The 25,435-nt window shown below is 44.8% G+C and overlaps 1 long non-coding RNA gene across 2 annotated transcripts in view; it reads right to left on the reverse strand.

The window, feature by feature from the left end:
* Positions 1-719: 719 nt before the first annotated feature.
* The window catches only part of LOC115572224 (uncharacterized), a 71,022-nt gene continuing 46,306 nt past the window's right edge, over positions 720-25,435 (reverse strand). For both annotated transcript variants that reach the window (XR_003982047.1, XR_003982046.1), the window contains one exon: positions 720-1,202. This is a non-coding gene — a long non-coding RNA (uncharacterized LOC115572224). The remainder of the gene's footprint in view (positions 1,203-25,435) is intronic.

Raw genomic sequence — 25,435 nt, forward strand, 5'->3', positions numbered from 1 at the left:
GGTCATATTCAAATGTGGACAAATAATTCTTTAAAAATAACACATCTACAGAGTTCGTTTGTCGGATCCACAATCATCGTTTTATTTTTCTCTGTGTGAGAATTCTGACAGAGCCGACTGTCAGTGCTAACAACGTTTATACACCAGTAGCATAACCCGTTGGTATCACGTGGTGTCAGAAAGGCCGCTTTAAGGTCCAATTCTCTTGCCAAAAAAAATGGTCTAACCGCAAAAGCACTTTAGTGCAAAGGTGTTTTTATTTTAGCCATGCAAAACAACGCCACCCAAAGGTGAAAATGGTCCACAGTGGATCCACCGGTGTAGGACAAAATTAAAAAATGACAAGCATGAACAAAAAAAATCAAACAAACAAACAAACAAATAGTACAAGCGCTTAGCTCTCACAGGCTCAACATTACCTACTCCTTTTAGGTCTCAGCCTCGACTCTACTCACCAGGCCGGCTCACACGTGGTATCTGTGCTTCGTCAGCATCAACAGGCTTGGTAACTGCCAGTTTACGGATAATGACCGATTTCAACAATATGTGCCCAGCATTCAGCACTGCCGTATCGTGAGCTAGATAGCTAAGCTGTGTCAACGTTAGCTAGCATTAGCAACGTTCGCAAATTATGCTTTAACTAGCATTAGCACAACGTGGGTATTAGCTAGTGTTAGCAACGTTAGCCTGAGCAACATTAGCTGCGACAAACTGGCAACCGCCTGAGAGGACAGACGATTCAAACAGTGGTGTTGTTACCTGGATGCAATGGTAGGATGGGGATGGCATGCAACATTTGTTGGCTGAATATTATTTATAACAAGACATCACTTTCTTTTAGTCTGTGTATTATTAGTATTATTGTCTGTTTTCATGCAGCGAGAAATGTAGAGTGTATAACCATAAAAACAATATGATACATCCTTTAATAAGTGTGATCTATAAAGGTTCTAAGTCTTTGTCTGTCTGTGGGTATTTTTGTTAAGAGTTTCTTCCGTGTTTCTCTTTGCCATCAAACATCTGCGTGTGTGTGTGTGTGCAATCACCAGGGTTCCTTGTCAGAAAAAGGGCATGGACGGTCCCAGAGGTGTCAGAGGGGACAGCAGGGAGCAGACAGAGGTGACACAGGGAGAGGAGTCTGGTGACATTTGCACAGTGGGAACCGACCATCACGGCATAATGACGACCAGGGTCCGCTTTTACTAATGAGAAAAACAAGGAGGAGGATGTGAGCAGAGAAATAGCCCCGACATCCACATGCTCGCAGTCAGAGATACATGCATAAACTGGAAGAGACACAGGTAGCACGCTAGCACGCACACACTCACATACACAGACACACACACACCTGTGTTTATGCAAATGCTCACACCAGGCTAAATTCGAAAGCCCTCGGGTCAAACAGAGCTCTAATGTAGCATTCTCTGGGTATTGACAGACACTTGACCGGAGGCTGCTGTGAAGCAGTGGAGCACAGTCTCGGCTCAGACCGACCATCGGCAGTCTCTCTGCATCTCAATAACAGCATGTCTCTGGGCTGTCGAGGACTCACAGTCACTGGTCAGGAATTAATGAAGTGTGTTTGTGTGTGTCTGTGCATAACTGCATTTGTGTGAGTGTACACAAGTACTATTTAGTAGTTAGTTAATTGTGTGCTCTCTGCATCATATTATTGACTTTCTTCTGCCTGTTTAATGTATTCATGATCACCTCGTAGAACATTTTTGCCGGTCTTTTGTGGTCTTATTTCTAGTTCGGTTTTTCATTACTGCATCATTTCTCTGAGGTAATTTGACGGTAACATATTGTCCTCAGCGCAGTTGTGTCTATTTCCTTGAATTTGAAAGTGTATTTGCCAAAATCTTTAATATTTCTTGAGCATTAGATAAGAAGATTCATATCACTCCTAAATGCTTAAGAAAAGCTATGGGGCTGCTAGGTGCTTAGCTTAGCTCACTAGCTAACTTAGCACATAGCCTGTCTCACTTCAAATTTCAAATACCTGTCTACCAACACCTCAAAGGGGTTTCCTCATTTCCTCATTTGTTTATTCTACAATAACAAAGTCTGTATGAATACAAATACATCAGAGTAGTGTTGATGTTCTCTTCTAACTCTCAGAAAGACAATAAAAATGTACCAAAATGTTGAGCTATTCCTTTAAAAGTGATCTGTTTTAACTGGCATTTCAGTTCTGCATTACTGCTTTCAGAAAAACTCACTACAATGTGATCACACAAGCAACATGCTCACGTTCTGACGCGCGACCACTCAGTCATCATCGCTACGCTCTTACATGAGACCACAGCAACTCGGTCATCATTTTTTGTTCAGCTACACAAAGTTTCTTGACTGCGTCGTGCTCAGTTGTGACGCTGTCATGTTGACAAAATCTGCCCATGAAGACAGACGTTCATTCAAACACCTGGAAAAGCACTCAAATTGATTGACACAAACGGTCTCTCCAGGAACGCATTTAGCCACAGTGACTTTATGTTAAATGAACAATGTTACACTTCCTCCATCTTGCCTGCACCCAGAGGCAGGCGGTTGTTCATGCTTCGAACCTTCTCGGTTTTGATGTCAGGAAAGTTTGTCCGCTATGACTGAATGGACAAATGTAACTTTCCATCACCGGGCTAGAAAAAAGAAGTCGGAACAAGAGAGTGGCGGCTCATGAAACTCAAACTAGACCACGCTGATCAAATATGAGTGGAGATTTTGTGACCGGCTCCTGTTTCTCACCTCAAATGTTTTCAGAGTTGCAGTGAGAGAAACTTTGTGACCGGACTATTCTGCCCCTGACTGAAAACGAAGCATCGCCCAACTCATACATCACCCGGCATCCCGAGTGTTTAGTGATCCGGTGAAGCCCAGTGCATTGTAGACGCTGTAGGTTTTCCATCTTTTGGACCAATGGAATATCACATCCCTTTGTCCCCATTATCTCCGGTCAAGTAGGGCCAATTTAAAAAAAACTTTAAACTGCACAGACAGCCCGGTTTTATGAAAGCACCATCTTGTCTGAAGTAAAGTGCTTCTTTACATGGAAATGAAAACATAGCAGACTGTTACTTGGCAGTGATTTGAAGGATTGTTATCTGGCTGGGGAAACGAATAAACAAGCAGTTATCCAGCGAAGATGGTGTAGATGTCGGGGGAGCCTGGGACTGCGGGGATAAAAGACTGTATGAAAGGCTGTTTGAGTGGGTTTCAAGTGCCGTGAGCGGAGACAAACAGACACACAGACGGTGGCATACAACAGGAGCCACTGCCTGAAGGGCTGTACAGGACACGGGCCACAGAGACCAGCCGGGTATTGATCTACAGAGTTTGAGTTTCTCTGTGAAACAGGATCTGAGGACACGAGCGGGAGCCTTATTTAAAAGTCTCCCTATTCGCATCCATATCTATTGATCCGTGCACACTTTCGTACAGCTTTAAGTAACTCTCTGGTTGCCTCCCTTCTTTTTTCTGCATCTCGTCTCCTCATTCTTTAATTTCTCATCGTTCTGCGGTGGCTGTGCAGGCTTTAAGTGTCCCTCATTTTCCTCCTCTCGCTCTCGTGTTTCTCTCTTTCTCCGCCTCCCCCGGCCCCTCTTTAGGGCTTAGGTGAACTTTTAAGAGCATACAGTATTTCCTGATCGTGTTTCCATGCGTTGTCATGCGGTCCTGAGTGACTGAAACTGCCTCTTTTATGGATGTTTATTTTTCCTAATGCGTTTCCCATAAAAGCCTAACTCGCAACCCTCAGAATCCCTTATCTCTGTCGGCAATAAATTGGGCGGATCAACCTCGATGTAGCACGATCACACTTCGCGGTGACGAGCGGTTCTCAGCACCCAAACACACCCCCGCGCGGCAGAGATAACAACTTTGTTCGGCGGCAGATTTGATTGGCCGTGGATGCCGCTGTCAGACTGCGGGAGTGAAATATGGCTGTTGTTATTGTGTGCTGTCATAACTTGGCCTGTAAATCTCTCCCTGAGTGGAAGAGGAGAGGAGGGAGGAGAGAATTGATTCTCTTGTTGCACTTCATCTTTAGCCTCTCTGTTTTTGGTGCGGCGCCAAAGGCCTTGGAAGCTTTCTTCATTATGAGCCCATCTACGGCTGGAGACGATGTTAGTGGCCCCTCCATCTGATGTCATTTTAATTACTCTGCTCTCATATCCAGCGTGCCACAGCACTCCTCCGTCTTCTTCACTCCTCGCTTCATTCCCCCGCCTTCCGTCTTCGCGTTTGTAACCTTCGCAGACTCCATCATTCCCCTCCCTTCCTGCCCGCCCGACTCCTAGCCAGCAGCAGGTCTGAGCAGACCTCCACTGTTAAGCGTGGGGTACAACTGATAACGTCAACCATGCTGTCTGTGACTGACAGCTGAGTAAAATGGCTGTGGCAGCACACAGAGGCATGGAGAATCCGTTTTCAGGCAGCACCAGAGTCGGTCCCCGCGCCCATCTGTCAGCCGAAAAACAGGAGCGCAGACTATCAGTCACAGCTGACCCCCAGTCAGCCACGCGAGGGACTAGATGGGAGGGGAAGAGGCTCAAAGCAGCACAAATAAGCATGAAGATCAACAGATGGCTCGCTGTCAATCATCGCCTCTCCTTTCTTTTCTTAATCTCACCACGCCTCTCTCTGTTCTCCATCTTCATTTGCTCAACCTGACAATCCAGCGGAGGGTTTTATTCGTTCTATGTTATTTTTCTTTCCCTTGAAACCCTTCCCCGTCTCCTCGGCTTCCTCTCTCCTTCCATCTGTGCTCAGGAGCCGAAGCGACACGAGCTCAGTCAGGTGTTCTTCTCCTCTTCCCCACACAGCTTAGATTGCCGTCATTACACTCACTGCGTGCTGTTTCACTCCCACTGTAATTGGAGGCGCTGCGAATGAAAGCAGGGTCCTTAATTTCATACTTTGAAGATACCGATAGCCAGCCGTGCGCTTTGCCAAGGGAAGGTGTAGGTGTGTGTGTGTAGGAGTGTGTGGGAGGTGTGGAGTGTGGACTTGCAGAAAAAGAATGAGTGAGGAGCGGAGAACGTGCAGATTTAAGTGTTGCAAATGTCCGGATAATTACAGCAAGCAAATGTCGTTCACAGCGATGCACTCTGACTTGTTTTAGGGGGAGCTACAGTGAGGGCCCGACACCTCACGGCCTCTCTTTTCACAGCCCCTTATTAAAGAGTGCAGAGTATAATGTCTAACACCTTGTTAATGATCTCCAAGAACCCCGGAGACATGACTAGATACAAGAACTGCAGGACATAGAGAGACTACCTTCTCTTTTTATGCGCGCAGATAAATTCATTTACATTTAAAACCATAATTCTGCTGAATGAGGACAAAAAGTGTACTCTCAGTGAGGAGGAGGAGGGAAAAAAAAAATCAATGTGGCAATTTAATTTAGTGTAGAGTGAACACTTTTACATATTACTGTACAAGATGCAAATGAGATTTCTCCCCTTGAATAATCATCTGTCTAAAAGGCTGAACCTCACTGGGAGGTAATTACACTGCTCTGATCATTAAATAACCCCTGTTCTCCATCTCTCACACACACACACACACACACACACCGTACACTTTCTCTGTGTGTGCACCTTCACCGCCCCACCAACACTTTTTATAAAATGCACACTGAAAATATGCCACACGCAAGATTACAGTTTGCTCACACGAACCTGTGCTCAGACACCTCCACACCTTCGAAAAAAAAAAAATTTAACAGACTCGCTATCAGCCACACGTCTTTTATAATGTGATTTTTTTTTCTTTCTTTTTTTTTTTTTTACACCACCATCCCACACCTTGTGTACTACCATCCTTCCAGTGCTAATAATGAGTCGTGGTGAGACAGTCGGGCTCTGTGTGCAGGAGCTAAAAATCCTCTTCTATTGAGATGCAACATTTGCTTCCAAAAATACTGAGAAAATAATTTTAGGTAAAAAAAAAAAAGTCCACATATCCATGTGGATACAGACTAAAGTCCATTCTTTCTTCTTGGTCTGCTATATTTCACTGAGTACTTTTATAGAATATTTCATCAACAGCTGTTGCAGTCTCTGTACTGTACTGTACACGGTAATTACTTCTTCTCATGACGGAGAATAGATGATGATGGATTTAGCTCCTGAACCTGATGGACTTCTAATTAGCATCTGAACTTGTAGTTACATTATGTCTCTGTTAGTAATAAAATACTGGTTCTTAAAAGGAGAAGACATAATAGAAACACAGACTAATGCAATGTGATTTTTTTTTTTGCGTGACTAGATTAGATACGATGTCAATGTTCACGTTGCTGATGTCCGGACATTCATAAACAACAACGGAGGAGGCGATAATAATCACTAATCGTGGCTGATTGTGGGCACACAGGACTGTACTTACACATCTGCTTGTACCAAGACAGGACAAACGAGGAGCTGCCGTGGAGCTAAGTGAGCTAGACAGTAAGACTACCTGCTAAGTTTTGGAAATAGGACTCAGCACAGCACAGCACAGCTCTTATCGATCCGAAGTCCATTCAGGGAAAAAGCATTTTAAAAGTTGTTTGCTTGTCGTCTGACCGACTGACCTGACAAAGTATGAATTCATGCTTTTTACAAGGAAGCATTATGATGTTATTTCAGTGTCCTTCTGATCCACTTACTGTGTTCAGATCACAGAGAGGTCTCTTCATTTTCGGTTCACATCGATGTAGTTTCACGTAGCTTGATGTACTGCAGTGCAAGGACTGAAGGCAGATCACTAAGTAGGCATCACTGCTGCTTGTAAAAAGATAAGCTAAAGGTATTGCTTTTAAACAACAAGAGCAATGGCTAAACACTGCTTACTTTAAAAGGAGGGGCTGCACGATTTGGTGAAAAAAATCATGTTGCGATTAAAATATGTTTCATGATAAGTGAGGATGATCATTTTTGCATAATTATTTTCATTTTCACTGAAAAAGCATTTTAAAATCATGATGTGGAATTTGCTGCATAGTCTGAACCAAACAAGCATGTTTTCTTACGTGTGGAGGGCAAGATCTGTAGGTGTGGGCATCTGGAGTACTTCATAATAATCCCGTTTCGTCACATGTTTTGCTGTTACCAAAAAATTGCAGCATCTTGCAATTTGGATCATGCGCTCAGATTGTGACTCGATTATGCTTCGGTTAATTGCGCAGCCCTACTTTAAAGATGTGAGAATTAAAAATGCATGAGAAAAAGAGAAGATTACTTTCACTGAGGGAATATTGACTGATCAATTGACTTAATCAACAGAGTTGCCAGTATATTAGGTACACCTGTATAAAACAATGCTTCTTAATATAACAACCTGATGCCAAAAAAGGTCGGCACACTCCAGAAACACTTATTTGATCATTCGTGATCATTCTGGACGAATACTCACCTGAAAACCATGATCGCTTGTATTTAATGTTCAACCTCATCAACACTGTAAATATATGCTAAATCTGAAGCAGCACATGTTGGGAAAGAGGCGACTATAGGTGGTAAAGCTGTAGAGTGCAGGTAAACAGGTGACAGTAACACTGTTGGTTATGAGAGGAACATCCTCGAATGGCTCAGTCGCTCACAAGCGAGGATGGGAGGAGCTTCAGTTGTGTAAAGGGCATCACTACATGGGCTATGTCGTTACAAAACAGTTCATTTTGGAATGACTGTATTCTGGTTTTACGTGCATTTCACACAGTGTCTCAGTGTGAAACCGCTTCCCCCATAAAGTTATCATACAGTTTAATCGGCAGCTCTCTGACTGATATCAGAACAGTCACATTGCCGTTAGTCCAAGTGTCTTTTTTGATGCCCCCACTGGAGTCTCCAATGTCAAAAATGTACAAATCTGACGTAAAGTTAAGTGACTGTGTTTAAAAGGGACGTCACACACATTACCGCGTATTTACACAGACGTTATTTGGAGAGATCCTCGAGAGAGTGGAGTCACTGCTGTGCTTTGTTTGTAGCAGCATCGCAAACTGGCATGCACCGGCTTCACCTGTCTCTCAGCTGCAACGCTACCAAACACTTCAACCTGGCACAGCTGACAGTTTGCTTCACTCAGATCAAAGAATTGCCAAACTGCACGCATTTTCCTTCACCGGGAAAAGTGTTGTGTCGTGTCAGAAACACAGCTGTTTAATGGGAGTACAGGTGGTTTGAGAATGAGTGGCAGGGAAACTTCAGTCGCGGCTCCCCTTTACAACTTGACGGGTGGATCGGCGCCGATTCTGATACAACGGAAGAGATCAAAGCGGGACGTGTTAGTTTATTCATCCGGATGCTGCCGCCGCCTTTTGTTTTCTGTCGTCAGCAGGCATCTGTGAGGGGAGAGACGTGCTTAATCTGTCTTGACGTCTACGCTTTGAAAAGGGAGAAGGGATTTTTTTTGGACAGGGCTGCTGTGATTATACAATTAATCAATTAGTTTCTCAACTGTTAGATTAATCACCAACTATTTTGACGGTCACTTAATCAGTCAGTTACTTTTTGAGAGAAAAATGACCAAATTCTCTGATTTCAGCATCTCAAAAACTTAATTTTTATAACATATATTACACATTATAATGAAGTTCAGTTCTTATGTTTCTCAGCATTCATGTTTGTTTTATTTTCCAACTCCTCTCTTGCTTCATTCATAATCGTCGGCTGACTATTGATTTTTGCTCCTCCATATTAACCAACCAGATTAGGCCACGATCAATAATCGTTGCTGCCAAACTTGATCTCTGTCCTCCTCTCTGCTGCTGTCGGTTGTCAATGCAGTCTCCCACTCCTGTTTTACTTTGTTCATATGTGGCGGACCCTGCCACCTTTCTAGCCTCAAACAGTGTTCTGGGGACCTGATTTTCCTCTGAGAACAGCTTGTTTATTCAGATATGGAAAAGAAAAATACTTCAAAGTTTGTTTTATTACCTCATTAATCATTACACGGTATTAAAGAGTGATGTTTTTTTTGCTGTGTAGAAAGAAACACACATTTAGACTCCTGAATAAATGTTTCAAATTATACAGGACAACGCATTAAAACTTGGGGGAGGAACAGATATAAAATATAGTTTTTAGTTTAAAAAACACTTATTGTTTAGTTTTCTTTTTTATATTAGCTGTGGCCATCAGCTCTATAGATTTCTCTCTCTGTTGGCTGAAATTATTATCATTTTTTTAATTTTCACCCAAGGAGGCTGGAATTCAGCTCGGAGGTCAAGTGTGTAAGTCTCTGATGATTAACACATCTTTAGGTTGTGGACAAAAAAAAAAAAAGACTTTTAAGGACGTCATCTTTAGGCTTCAGAAAAAAACTGGAAGAAACATTTTTCAACATTTCTTGATATTCCATGGATCAAACAACTTACTGATTAATCAAGAAAAGAAAATAATCATTAGCTGCAGTGCTACTTCTGGACTACAGCAGCTGCACAATGTAAACATTTCGCGGCACGGTTGCTGGTTGAATTCCAGCCTCGGTTGTACGGACATCAAAGTAAAAACCTGAACGACAACCTTGATTCCTCATGGAAGATATCACTATTCCAAAACTCATTAGACTCGTTGTCAGGAGAAGGTCAGCACTATGACACAGAGCTCCGAGCTGCCTGGAGGAATTTAGTATGGATCACATTCTGCAACATGCAGAGCTCAATTCCAGCTGTCATCAGGCTGGAGGAGGCAGAAATGCATTACCAGCCAGGATAATATGCTTTATTATATGGCTTATATGCCAGCGCACGCCGCCGCAGGCAATGAGAGGAGCAATTACAAGGACAGGGATATCTACTGTGTGTGTGTGTGTGTGTGTGTGTGTGTGTGTGTGTGTGTGTGTGTGTGTGTGTGTTCGGGTTTGTGTGGATGCACACGCACGCAAACACACCTGCCAGCATTTACCTCTCAAAGCCAATAAACTCCTAATGCGTTATATTCAAAGTCGCATCAATGTTTAAAATGTTATCAGCCTGCGGACATGCACCACTGCTTACTGATGATCTCCAGTACAAGGACATAATCCTTATCCGGCCCATGTAATCCAAACACGGCAACACACACACACACACACTGTGTTGAATGTGTGTGCGTGTGTGTGTCAGTCATTTGTTAGTTAGAGAATTTCTGAATGTTCCTCACATTGGTCTCGAGTGATTTCTAGCGTGAAGCTCCTGCAACAATCTGATAGTTTAGAAGATTCAGTGTTAAGTGACTCAAAACAAACAAAAGGATTACTTTCATTCGAAAGGGAACAAAAGCACTAACTGATATCTCTGTTTGTTGAAATGCAATTTCACCATGATACCGCCAACGGAGCCTCTCCCGCGCCACTGTAACACTGAGAATTGCCGGCTTTATGTTCTATCTAACAATAATCCTCTGCGTCTGCGTCGCACCCCCAGTCCTGCATGTTCTTAACACACCAATATAACAGCGTAACGCGTTTTCAGATAAGAAAACCCCCACAAAAGCCTGCATCAAAAATTCATCCTGTGTAACTCGTTGATCAGTAATCTCCTGTTTTCATTTTCGCCGCCGACGCCGTCTCCATCCCTTGTTCCCCGGGCTACCTCGCTCCCCAGTTCCATCCGCACGCTCTTTTCCGATGTAATCATTTTGTGCGGACGGAACGAGGGAGGAAGAGAAATGATGATACCTTAAAAAAGACACAAAGCTATTTGCTGTGCTGCTGGAGTTACTGATGATGTCCATCTTTCAGTGTTTGCAGATGACTGCGTGTGTGTGTGACTGCGAATGCGTGCATGTTTGTGTGTGCGAGAACGGGCGACTTTATTTATGTGTATATTCCTGGAATGAGCCAATTCACTTTTGCAAGAAACATAGAATCAATTCTCTGCCTTATCTACCAGAGTTGGCTGTTGTGCTGAAAAGAACATGTTCAGGAAACACAAAGAAATAACGATGACCATAAACGATTTTTCCAAAGGCGGCCGCTCTGCTGGGAGCCAACGCTGCCTCGCACTTGTTAGCAGCGATAACTCTGAAGCGCGGGTGTTCGGTGTCTGGCCTCTGCTCTCTGCGAGCGTGTCTCCTGTTGGTCGGATCACACGCAGACACTTCCCCGGGCTGCTCTGCTGCCATCATCTCAACAACTTTTGGGAGAGACTACAGATCATATACCGACTCCAGCCTCTACAGCACTAGCAGAGTAATGGCTGCAATATATGGCCCCTTTATCACAGGCAGACACACAGGATCATTACACGGTATTAAAGAGTGACTTTTTTTTTTTTGCTGTGTAGAAAGAAACACACATTTAGACTCCTGAATAGATGTTGGAAATCATACAGGAAAACGCATTAAAACTTGGGGGAGGAACAGATATAAAATATAGCTTTTAGTTTAAAAAACACTTATTGTTCAGTTTTCTTTTTTATATTAGCTGTGGCCATCAGCTCTATAGATTTCTCTCTCTGTTGGCTGAAATTATTATCATTTTTAAAATTTTCACCCAAGGAGGCTGGAATTCAGCTCGGAGGTCAAGTGTGTGCGTCTGTGTTCATGCCAACTGGCTAAATGGGGGGGCGTGGTACCGGGAGGGGCCCGCATCAAACAGGTGCATAACTTCCAAATTGGATTTGCAGACTCTCACAAGTTTTCGGGGAAAGGCTGGTCATGAGCCAAAGAACAGTTCACCCAAAAGTGAAAATGTACTCTTCATCTAGCCACCTCCCTGGGCGATGGAAAGTCAGGTGAAGCTCCGTAACTTCACAGAAATACAGCTTTGCATCATCCTGTGTAATCCAGGTGTATGGGAGCCCCAAGATCCCAAATTAATATAAAAAGATGTTATTTACACTCTTTATAAGACTTCCCTACAGCTGCCAGGCTAAAAGCATTAGTGCACACCGTCTGAACTGGGTGCACAAGCACGACCGTACCTCGAGGGTGTAGATTACGTCTGTTTACATCAAGTTGGGATCTCAGAGCTTGCAGAGACTTGGATTACGCATGACATGCTGTATGGAGCCATTTCTGTTTTTTTTTCCAGTTGTTTTAAAACAAGTCACCGTCTACTTTGTTTAGGAAAATGCTGCAACACTGTTTTGCTGCGAAGCTCCTAAAAATGTTTTGTTGACTACAAAACTTCCCCTAACTTTCAGCATCAGCATGGGCGACAGCAGATTATGACTGAAATTCTGTTCACGGGGTGAATTCATCCTTTACCTGTTCATGCCAAGTGGCTAACAGACTCATGTAACATGAGCAAACATTGTAAAAACACATGTACCCTCCCACTCGCAACGTTTCCGATGTTTGTGAGGTTGGGTACATTTGAATGCGTGGATGTCTACCTGGTCGCAGCTGTTACAAATCACACTTATCGTGACCTTTTCTTGTCACAGGTAAGTGTGAATTTCTTCAACAAGAAACACACACACACAAAAAACATACATTTCTTCAAATCTGGGCAAAAGTCTGTTTAAAGCCATCTGCTCTTCATAAAGTCTGTACAATGTCTCTGTGCCAAGCATCGAGCCTTACACACGTGTGCTTGGGTTTGCTCACGTGTTATTATTATATCTCTATCAATTTCATATTTTTCTCCCCGTCTATCAATTTGTCTCTCTCTCTCTCTCAACCTTCATCATGGCCGGTGGTCTCAGAGGTAATTACGAGGAGTTTCAGACCGTGGTCCTGGAGACCTGGGACTCTCCACCAACCGTTATTCTCCAGATCAATTCCTGTGGACTAAACTGAACACACACTCTCAGAAGCACAGAACAATTAAAAGTCAACACGGGGGAAAATTTCTGCACACACGCTCACGTGGACAACACGTATGCATGTGCACGCACACATTTATCGACACGCAAACGTGAACAGGAGCGCACAGACATGCAGATTGGGAAGATGAACGCATTAAGCAAACACGCATGCACGAACACACGCGCGAGGGGACATTCAAGGACAAGGACTGAGACAACACATCCGCGCACGCCACCACAATATACACAATAAAGTGGGGGAGGATTCAATGGAGCTTAAAGCCAATCTGGTGCGAAAGGAAAGCAGCAGATGAGAAATCTTATTTGATAACCGCTTTCAAAACCGAGTACCACTGCGAGTGAGGGCCCCACGGAGCTGAGCCGAGCGACGGCTCCAAACAAACCTTTGCTCCGAGCACAACAACCGTTTTCATGTTCTCTCTTCAAAAGGATCACACGCCAACACGCTGCACAGTCTGCCTTATCAAAGCTCTCCGACGTGCAAATGCGCGTGCACATGTGCATGTGTGTGTGTGTGTGTGTACACGGGAGTCGGCATGTGTGTCGCGTGTGCTTGCATGTTTGCATGTGCACATGTGTTTGTACATGTTTTGCCTCACGAGTCCCTCGTGCACACACACATCCTTCAGTATGAGAGGACTCATATTTAATAGAAATGAAAGGCTGTGGATGCTAATTGGCCTGAACACGGGGAAGAAGAAACATTTCATGTGCCGAAGGCTGCACAAAGGAAACGTTCAACCAGCTCAAAGTCGTATGGAGGACATCGTGTTGAACCACATTTAACATGAATGTCATGAGGAATAAAAGACGCTGAGGAGATCAATAATTTGAGGGAACGAAAACACAACAAAGCCTTGTTGAAAAGCTGTTGTCCTTCAGTACATGCGGAGGTATGTACACGCTGTAGCTGAATGCCTGAGAGACTAATATATTGCTGAGCCTTGTGTATGCACAGTTGGCTGCTGGGAACAGCCTCTTATACGGATCTAAATATAGAGACCTTCCTCTTGCTGTGTGTGGACTCTCACTTAGTCTCTCTCTTTCTGTCTCAGTGGCTCGAACACACACACGTATCTCAATAAACACTCAGGGTTATCACAACTTTTTTGTCTCACACTCGCACACAAACTTGCGCATCTATGTGTGTGTGTGTGTGAGCGTGTCTCGTGAGGCCTCTGGTGAAGTAGGGCAGGCTGGAGGGAAAGTGGGGCGACAGGGGGGCGGGAAGCGAGCCCAGTCAGAATATCAATAATAGATAAACACGTTGCCATCAGGAGGGACTGAGGGAGAGGGAGATGTGTGGAGGGAGGGAGAGAGGACCTGGGATAAAGGGTAAAGAGTGAGGACAAAGGACAAGAGGAGAGAGCGAAGCCGGTGGAAACGGGGGGAGAGAAAGATACAGACAGGCAGACGGACAGAAGAGAGAGAGGAGAGCAGACTGAGCCAAGGGCATTTTGCTTTTAAAGAATCAGATTACCCAAATTAGGAAAACATATTTTCTTACTTATGTCAAGTGTAATCAAGCCAGGCTGAGAGTTTTATTTGCCCAGGAGAGATCTCCCAGGCCGCATTCAGACCGACTTTAGCCCCGCGAGAAAAAAATGGCCGGGTCGTCCGTGTTGAGGGCTTCGGCGAGAAACCACAAGGTCAACCAGCAAACTGTTCAGCCTCACTTTACTTTTACCAAACAGGCAAGATACTGTGGTGGCCAAGCAAATACATGCAAGTGCACATCACTGGTAGAGCACCTTGTAACCTGTAGAATGTGATTCTACGGCCGTGCAATCGTAGAGCTGACAGATAAAATGATTGCAATCTCGACAACTGTGTAGTGTTGTGCGATTTCTGTCCTTAAGATAGACCCGACCCGGGGGCCTGACTCTCAAACTGGACCTCCTAGATTCGTCCCACATGAACCTTAAGTCTCACCGACACAGTCCTTTGCATTTTTAAACACAAAGGTGGTTATCAGCTCTGTATGTCAGCCCGGGTATTCCACACATCGAGATGAGCCCGTTCACATAAAAGAGGAGCTGCTTGCAACACATAACCAATCACAGACATGCATTATAAACAAAGTGCAAACTACATGTTGATCTGTTATCTCGAACATGAACCTGCTGCAGAGCAGATTGTGTTCGGCATAAGTCACCACATGCACCACAGCAAGAAGTGAACGGCATCCGAACACTGAAAACCCAGAGTTAAGCCTGAAGTTACCTCGCTAACAACCTTCTGTTGCTTTCCCATGTGCAAAACAAATCCCCCCACACACAATATTCTGCAGGTGCACTGTCACTGCATCCTGGGTTTAGCACGGCCCGAGCTGATTGTGGCTGGTTTTTAATAGAAACACAATCAAGCCAGAGCATTTTCCCCCTCAATAGCAGAAGGATAATAGGTAGAGCCAGATCTTTCTCCAGCGCTGTGGAGACATGGGACTGTTGACTTTTTTAAAAAAATGTAATTTCTCAATGCTGTGGGCTCGACAGAATGAAATCACATTCACCTCCACTACACCGGGGTGAAGGCAAAAGTCTCAGAGACAGATATTTGTGAAATCTGTGGGGGGAAAAAAATGCCAAAACAATCTGTGTATCTACAAAGCACTCAAGGTGAGTGAGAAAATCATTTTTTTAGTTATTTGACCACTTTTATTTACTGAGCATTGTTTTGTTTACAGGACACTGAACTCCAATTTCAAAGAAAAAATTTAAAAAATATCTAATAAAAGAGGCTGAATTTTTTGGGGGTCTCTCACTCGCTGTATTAGTTGATTATGCTGCCAGTAAGCGCACGCCGACCAGATCCATCAGTGTGAATGCTTATTATTCTAGTGATAATACCTCTGCAATTTTTTGAGAGCTGAGTGAGATATTAAAGTAAAAAAAAAAAAAAAAAATGAAAGAACGCAAGGTTGTGGTAGGCATTGTATCATTATTCACGTTTAAGTAGGCAAACCTGCGTGAGAGGTGAGCCATCCAACGGTGTTCCAAATCCATTTAGCCTAAGGTAAACGATGAAAATAGGATGCACAGGGCTCCACTCTGCACGCCATTGTCACCCCGATTCATATTTATGCAGCCTCTAGCATGAAATCAGGTGTGTGTGTGTGTGTGTGTGTACGTATGTGTGTGTGTGTGTGAGTGTGTGTGTGTGTGTGTGTGTGTGTGCGTGTGAGGTTCAGTTTTTTCCCTGCCGAGCTGTGTGAAAGGTAGTACAAGTGGAAAAGAAAAAGAGAGGAGGGTGATCAGAGGTTTTCGGCTGAAGGGCATCCCAGCTCTAACTTTCGTCTAAATTTTGGCTTTTGTAACCCCAGCTGTGTGTGTGTGTGTGTGTGTGTGTGCGTGTGCAAGTGTATATTTGTGCAATCACGACTGCATGTTTGTGTCCATGCGTGTTTAACCAATTACTGATTGGCTCCTGTGTTCAACAGTCCACCCAAGGCATTTTTTGGCAGTGGAGTAACTCCGGGTTACCGTGAGGGCTCGTTGCTCGTGGCAACTCAGCTGTGTCCACTTTTGTTTTGCGCCGAGTCCTTTCCAACTTGAAAAGACATGATCACACACAAAGAACAGAAAGGAGGGCATGTAGTGAAATATTGACTGAACTACACAAAAAAAAAAAACCTCCCAAACAAATTGAAACACTGTTCTTTCTTCAGGACACTGGCCCATCGTTCTGTGTGTGTGTGTGTGTGTGTGTGTGTGTGTGTGTGTGTGTGTGTGTGTGTGTGTGTGTGTAAACACAACGACAGCTTGCCTCAGCTCCTGTCCCTATGTACAAGTCTTTCTATTATTCCTTCCTTAATGACACTAATTAGCCTGTTCCCTTTAATTAATCTGCTCTTGATTGAGCGTGTGTTTGTCTGTGTGTGTGAGTGCACAAGGGCTTGTGTTTGTGTGTTTGTGTGTGTGTGTGTTTGTGTGTGTATGCGTTTCAATGAGGCGTGGTAATCAGAGTGCTAATCCCACTGATCCTGATGCTCTGAGAGCGACTGAAGACAAAATGTCTGAGCGGCTAAGTTTGACGCCGCGTGCGAAGCCGTCGTCTCGTCGCTGACCTCCAAAAGGCAGAGCGGGGTGAAACCAGACAACTACAATTATCAAGGTGGCGGGAGAACAAGTGGAATCCATTACTGTCTCCTAATTATTTGCAAAGGTCGCAATTAGCCGGGTAGTGCATTGGGTTTTTTGCGTGAGGAAATATGAGAGCGGGTGAATCACAGGAGGATTTGGAGTCGCACCAGCTCCCCTCTCTCCGTCTAATAAATACGACCGGGCACATTCTCCCTCTTTTCTTTGTTTCCCTCTCGACTGGTTCTTATTTGGGTTCGCCTCAGGCCCCGCGCAAAGAACCCGGTCCACCTCAGCGGAGAAAATGAGGCGATGTTTCTGCCTATTGACTTTCTGTTTTCATTCTATAATTGTTGCCATAAAGCATAATTAAACTTCATTGTTCATTCCTTCATCCTCTCCCCGTCTCTTCGCCGCGCTCCCCCCCCTCTCTCCGCTCGTCGTGTGTTAGAAAGTAATTATATCTCGGTGTGCCTGCGAGACGGCACACTCCTGATCCACTGATGAGAGCAGGCTGGGAGGTTGAATATAATGAAATGGAATACATTACAGGATGCCGGCGCGCCATCGGCCTGGCCCTTCCAGAGACCTGCTGCTCCCACGGAACGCACCGAGAGCGAGCTTCACACGAAAACGCTGCCGCCGTCAGAAGACTGAATTTAGTTCATTTTCAAAAATCTTTTAAGGCCAAAGCAACCAGCTCGCGTAAGTCCACGATGTTGATGTCGTGCTTGGGGTATTAATAGCGCGCTGTTATTCTGCTTCCGCGAGTAACTGGTGTTTGTTTCTGCCGCTGACAGCTACATAAACCGATCCGGCACCCGGGATAATTAAAAGCAACACATCTTGCGATCAGAGTCGGAGGTAAAGTGACATTCTCCCGTAAATTTGCATTTAGCGCCTTGTTATTTCCTTTCATGTGAGCAAAAACAAGCAAGGTGGGAGATCCTTCAAAACACAACAACAGCATAGGAAACCTCGCCGCACGCTGCTATTTTTCAAGCGTAGAAATCTCCGGGGTGGGTGCTTAGTGAGTTGTTTACTTTAGTTTATCCGAACAACACGCAGCAACTCCAGCTGATATTAAGCAGTCAAATTATTGAAAACAGCGGTACTACACAAAGAACATGGCTCCCGCATTCCCATTACCAACATTTTTAAGTTTCATTTTTTTAAGTTTAAGTTTAAGTTTAAGTGCGGTCATAACGTTGCTCCTGTGTGCCGGCTTTAGTGATGTCACGGCACACAGACACACCATGGAGTGCATTTCTGCACCGCTGCGGCAAAGCGAGAAGCTAGACCGCAAGATTTTTCAGCTGGTTTTAAGTTGCTCTTTACAGGAGTCAGACTCCGGGGTAAGACAACAAGAAGGCAATTCAATCTGTGCATCGCCTCAGATCAAGGCTGCAGTGACTTTGAGCCAAAGTTGGTCCAACGAGCTTTGGGACTTTGCGACGCAGAAAAGAAAAAAATCGAAATAGAAATCCATCTTTACACATTAGAATATTCAACTTTTTACCTATTGTGAGTTAAAAGTGCTCTTTAAATATGTAAGAACCCAATTTTAATCATTATTCATAAACTGAACACTTTACACAGAAAGTCAACTAAGAGAACTTATGATTCTAGTACTATTTTGCATCTGAACAATACAATACAATGCAATAGGTGTGTGATATCAGTCCTGATCCAGCATTAAGTTTTGGCGTTGGATAAACTTGTTCTGTAGAAGAATTGTCACATTTGAAGACAAATACCAAAGTAAAGCGACCAGTAACATTCATCAGTTACTCCCTTAGTCCCTTCAATCAGAGCGTACAAGTCACACAATCAGTGTGCAGCACAGTTCAATCAGAAGATGTAAGCCCAGAATCAACATCATCCACCACTTGTTATCACGCTTCCACGAAGAGGAATGGGAGGAATTACAATGGGCAGAGATGACAGCTGTGCGACGGGCAGGACGTGTGCGGCGCGGGTCAAAGGTCGAGCGCGGAAGATGTTTCTTGTCTCGGAGGTTATCGCTCCTGTAAACTGACTCTGTGGGAAGCAAGAAGAGGGAGCTTAAACACCAACACCATCTGCCTTTTGTGCTCTGTTATCTTAACAAAGAAGAGATGACTCACACACACACACACACACACACACACACACACATACGCAGATAGATAAGAGGATGTTGGGGGCTAAAGCGTTAAAAAGTACAGAAGAGAAGGGAAAAGAGCTGGAGAGAGAAAATGAGTGACAAAATGTGAGATAGCTCAGGGAGGTGCCACCTCTGCAGCCACTTCTCTCTCACGGAGCGAGGGAGCCGGCATCACAGCATCAGCATACAAACACCTCGGTAATGAAGCGCCAGCAGTCCTGGGCTCTAACCACGCAGACCTATCCATCTCCCCCATGCATTATTCACCGCACACAGCCATTTTACCGCCCAGCGCACCCGGCAAAGATTGGTTCCACTTTTTATTTATCTGTTTTTCATCCCCTCCCTCCTTTCCCTCCTCCTTTTCCTTTCTGCAGCTTTTCAATTAAATTAAGGCAAGCGCGACACTAAATCCATGCGGCAGAGGCTGCCCACATGACAATTAGACTGTCAGCCAGACAGAGAAAGGAGGGAGAGGCGAGATAGCGAACGCAGCTCAGGTAAGCTGGCAGTGCTGAAATGCTCATTTAGGGACGCTGAACCAAAGGCCAGACAATGTGCCCACATTAGTGCATGCTTCTGTTCAGACTAAGAGGAGATTCCCATTTAAGGTCGAATTCAAATGCTCAGATTTGAGTCGGACTTCAAAAACAAACGGATTCAGACTGCAAAGAGTGGATTTTTTGTCCGAGACCGGAAATGTGATCAACGCTCGTAATCTCAGATGATCCTCATAATCAGACAGCAACGTTTACACCCCAGCTTGGACGGCGCTGCCACTGCTCGGATGTTGGCAGAAGCTGGAGGCAGCCTGCTACAGGTGCAGCTAACAGGGTTAATAAAGCGAGACCTGATTAGCAACTGGCTCCTGTGTGGGCTAAGAGAGAGGAGTGGCAGTTTCAGGGATCACTTTATTAGATGACGGGAACAAGACACTGTGGCCTCTTGAATTCGAAAATAGAAGGAGGCGAGAAGATATGAAAACGATCAGAGCCGAAAGGCATGGAATAACAAATGAAGGAGCAGAGGAGAAAGAATTAGGAATTAAGTAACCTCATTTTTTTCCCTCTATGCAGCTGATTGAAAAGACCGTACGACGTGCTCTCTGCGCTCATTTTCACAAAAGTGCTGCTCATTTCGCTCATTTGGTTTTTTTTGGTACAGTCCGCTTCTTCCTTCCAGCGGCATCACAGCAGCTGACGAGGAGATTACTACGCGCTCCTTCTAGCAACACTTGTGAAAATCTTTCCCCCCTAATTCCCTGCAACAAAAGGCAAGATTCAGCAGAACACCGACCTAAATATTTCAACAAAGTGAATAATGGAAAAACTGCACGCTGTTAATAACCTCCAGATAAACTCTGTTTAGTCTACGCTGCCCACTCGCTGCACCCTGTTTTTATGGTATCACTGTTATGTTAAATGACTCATTTAAAGAAATTTATAGTCAAGACGGATCATTAAATTGTCTGTCTGGGGACTATAAGAGCTCAGAATGACACAAATTGACCCGTCGCTGAGCTGTGACTCCTTTATTTACTGCTGCTTTTGTCTGTTGTGCTTTCTATTCTCGCACCGCATGGATGCCACCTGAAGAGCAAGAAGATAAACAGAGGTGGACAAACGTGGGCATCTCATTTTCTTACTCTTTACCTCATTTTTTTATTGTTTAATTATGTTCAATTGGATGTAGCCAGCTACCTTGATAATGTTGAGTGAGCCGGTGAGAAATCAACAACAAATTAATCAACGACAGGCGCGCTTTGGTTTTTAACATTTGAACAATAATTGGACATTTTAAGAAACGAGCCTTTTCACTTTGTTGACGAGACAACAGTGAAAAAGTGGCTACAAGTCATGCCTGTAGAGCAAACATTAAGCAGCAACTGATTAGCTTGTTAACTTGCTCTGTCAGAAGGTAAAACATTAAAGCCACCAGCGGCTCTGAAGCTCATCACCATATTTTTTGTTTCATGTATTCACAAATCAAAATGAAACAGAGTAAAACCTGCGGCAGGAGACGACCAAGGGCCGAGATAATCAGGACAAAAACTCAATGCACGCTGTTCACCTCACTTGCAATCAAGAATGAATTTGAATAACATTTCCTTACAGAGACCTTAAATAACCTGAAAAAGGGCTCATGATAAAAGCGAGAAAAGGCAACACAGGTCCAGGCACATCCCCAGCAAAGTCACTCCTCATTTTGCCTCACCTCAGTTCTAACCCAAGAGCGTTCCTGTACTTTGATTGGTCAAATTTTGGAACAGGTCAGAGAACTGGTCGTGTAAGGCAAATCAATTCTAACATGCTAGTCTTTCTGTCTTGATGTTGTGAGGCTTCCTAGATGCAGCATCGGTTGTCACCCACAGAGGTAATCTAAAAGTGATGACGGTGGTTTGTTGTGCCCACCTGCCACCCTACGTCTGCCAGGCCGGGCTATAAACAAGCTGACACTGTGTAGTCTGAACTTGGACTGTAAGAAACGGCTAATGCCATATAGAGGAGAGGCCCAACCCGACCCCTTACTTCTGCCAGACCGTGCTATGAACGAGCTGATACCATGTAGTCTGAATTTGGCATCAGCCTGGTTCAATAAAGGACGAATAAAAGTGCATGGGTGCAGCACGGATGTGTGACACATATCGAGAGTGATCCAGAAAAGGAGGACGTGTAGTGTGTTGTCATTTCTCCGATCGTTCGGACAGATAGCTGACATTAAACGCAACATCTTGTTATGCGTGTACTTTTTTTACATAACCTTGAGTGACATTGACGTCCAAAATGCGTTACTCCTTGGTTTCCCTGGCAACAGCCGATGCACACGTGTGTGTGTGTCTTTGCACCTCTGCTTGAATGTGTGCCTTTTTCCAAATGTGGGTCTGTGGGTTGTCAGCTGCCGCAGGTAAAGTGAGGTTTTTGCCGGAGACAATTGGGAGTCAGCAGTCATTTCAGGGAGACCGCTGTTCCTGAAATGAGCAGAGACAGAACCCAAACCAACCAATTAAGGAAAAGGTCAGGCTGGATAGATAGCCTCCATTTCACGAATGAGGGGAAGCACGCACGCACGCATACGCACGTAGTAAGGGGTATTACTATGCTTGCGAGGACGCTCAGTGAACGCATTAAATCTCCTACAAACGGAGTCTGACTTTAACTGTCCCCGCTGCATGTTTCACCTTCGTGTCTCAACCCAAATCCTGACTGTTTAGGAAAAAATGGTGACCAGCAAACAAACTGCTCTCCCTTCACCAGGAGACAAAGGAGCTCACATATACGCAGACACAAGACGAGAAGACAAAGCGTTGTAGATATTGTGGCGCACATGAGGGCGTCACTTTCCTATATTTGAAAGCCAGCGTCCCATGTCGAAGGGTAGTTAAGGTGGTGACATTTCACCAGAGGGCTTTTTAATGAGACGTGAATGGTGTAACTGAAGCAGAGAGGGGGATCCTGCCGCACGCCGTGGCATCGGTTAACAACAGAGGAAGGGTGCAGGGAGGGGCTGGCGGGCTGCGTGAGGCGAGGCGTGCTACAAGAATTACAGTGCATACATGGGAAAAGAAGTGCGCAGGCAGCCAGAGAGAGGAAAGTGGGTTAGTTAGGGATACGGGAAGGATGAGGATATGAGAGTCACGGAGGGAAAAGGGAGGGGAAGGACGGGAGGGCGGGAGAAAGACGGAGAGGGAGAGCTGGAGAGACACTCAGCTGAGCGAGAACACAGAAAAGTCATAACCCAGATTCAATTAACGTCCGATTGCTGTTCTATTGCTGTAATATTATACAGCTGAGAGCGGTTTCATATTTCAAACAAAGGCCAAGCATCAGCCTCATTTATGATCTCCCTCACACATACACTGTTTCTCTCTCTCACACAGTCAGACACAGAAAATGGTTCGCTCTCACTCCGGAGGAAAGAAACAGGCAACGACATTAGAACAAAAAAAGAAGTGATGACATCAACAAAAAGTGTGCGCGAAAGAGACAGGGAGAGTGAGAGAGAGAGGCGAAGTGGCACTCAGTCAACAGGAGCTTTGGAGGGCTGAGTGACATCCTATTTGTTTGGGATGATGAAGATATTTCCATCCAGGCAGCCATTTGTAGCGTTAGTGCCTGGGACAGCCTGTCAAATCTGCTTTAGCTCTCCGTCCTGTCTGCACACTGCCGCCATCACGCACGCGTCAACACACACCCTCTGCCTCCCCTGCAGACCACAACAGGTGTGCTCCAGTGTGACTGTGGTGATGTGTGTGTGTGTGTGGTGGGGGGGGGGGGGTTACGAAATAAAGAGCAAGGCAACCTCCTTTTGGGGCACCATTACCAGCACATCACCTCTGGGCTGAATTATTTAAGTCACACACACACACACACACACACACACGTGCATGCAGAGTAAATGCATTATCCTCACCTTTTCTACGTCTCCCAGCCACAAAGTGTTATCACCTCTCTCTCACATCTACCCGCCGGTGAAACAACACAGGAACAGGAAGAGAGAGGGTGAAGGCTGCATGCTGTTGTAGTAGTAGTAGTAGTAGTACAGAAAGGAAGGTAATGTGGTTTGTCAAACAGCACACATCCTTCAACGGTGTAATAGCAGGAAATAGAGCTGAAACCATAATGTCACGGCGGGCTATAAAACAGACGCTCAGGGGCAACAACATCACAGAACTCCAAGTCATCAGAGAGTGGACATCTGTCACGCATGCACACATGCACACTTCAGTGAGAAGTAAATACACATGTGAACACACACACACACACACACACACTAATTGTCTCTCTCCCCACAGTCATAACTTTGTGAGCACATAAGTGGCTTTTGGGGAGACTCCAGGCAGAGAAGTGAAGAGACACACACACACACACACACACATACACACACACACACACACACACCAGTCTCACTCTCTTTTCCACAACACACATTAAGTGATGTAGGGGAGACAGTGAACTCCAGCTGAACTCGGGGTGAAAGAAAGGTGACAGGCAGTGCCACACACACACACACACACACACACACACACATACACGCCAACTGGTATTACGACAAATACAGTGTGACCCACTGTAAAGGCGCGTGGTGGGCTTGGAAACAAAATGCATGTGATGTTTGACCAATTCGATTTTTAATTCTAGGATCTTAATTCAAACTCAGCCCGGAGAACACACACCCGGGCTGACCTCGTATTCCTGTGCGTTTGCACACACATACTACGTCAGTGCCCACAGTCAGAATTCCATTAACCTTTTCAAACCCCTCCTCCTTAAATACAGTTTGACTGATTGAGCGTTTCTGGAATCCCCTATCAATTATTGAACGGAACAAGGCACCGGCGTTCACTCGCCTTACATCAGAAACATGACGCTCAAACTAACAAGCAATACGCTAGCAAAAAAAAAATATATATATATATATATATATAACAAAAGGTCAAATGATTTGTTTACGGTGTAGATGTGATCTTGGAGAAAAATATGCAACTGCTGGAGATTCTGGTACAGTCTGGTAACGATGGTAATGGTGATGGTGGCGGTGGCAGGATCGCCTCTAAAAGATTAATGTGTAACTTTGAATGACCCCGGCTCACTGCCTCACCAAGTCTCACCGGCAACCAACAGCAGGCATGAAGTGTTCGCCGAGATCTATTAGCCATGGCTCACCACAGACGTGCACACGTGTGCACACACATAAAGGACCAGACATCAGTGCAGCAACTGGCGCACAAGGATGGAGATACTCAAACACACACACACACACTCCCACAGAAAAGGGCACTCATTGATGCCCTCACACACACACACACACACACACACACAGATGCAGACACACACACACATATTGGCTAACTGGTGGTTGATCAAGCCAATCTAAATGCTAAACAAGAATCTGTCTCAGGAGTAAACTACTTGCTGGCTGCAGACTGTCTCTTCTCTAGAGGCACTCAACAAGGGGACATAAAATTGATGCGCATGTGTGTGTGTGTGTGTGTGTGTGTGCGCGTGAGTATTTGTGTCTCTACGTACGTACGTGTGTGTGTGTGTGCAGAGCGGGGTTCAGTCTCCACGCATTGTCGAGACCCCAGGCTCTCCGTCACACTGAGAAGATTCTGAGGCACTTGCTAAGAAATGATTTTTTTCTATTCTCAATCAGTAATTGCTAGGTAGAGAAGAGAAAAATAATGCCCCAGAAATAAACACACAGGAGCTCGGAACAACGCACGGAAAACGCACACTCACATATAAAGACACTCCTCTGCAGGTTAACTCAAGCGTAAAGCAATATGTGCATGATAATACAGCCTCAGAGATCGGCTCTGTGATTCAACAATACGCCCGTGCAATGGTGCTTCTGCGCAGGCAGAGAAAAGGGATGGAGTGTAAACATGTATGGGTCCTTACTTGATATTCTGTGTAGCACCTTTATCTATCCCACAGGCCCATGGCTACAATAAAGGGGACTGCAGATAAGTAA

Source organism: Sparus aurata, chromosome 21 (genome assembly GCF_900880675.1).
Source record: "Sparus aurata chromosome 21, fSpaAur1.1, whole genome shotgun sequence".
NCBI classification, from domain to species: Eukaryota; Metazoa; Chordata; class Actinopteri; order Spariformes; family Sparidae; genus Sparus; species Sparus aurata.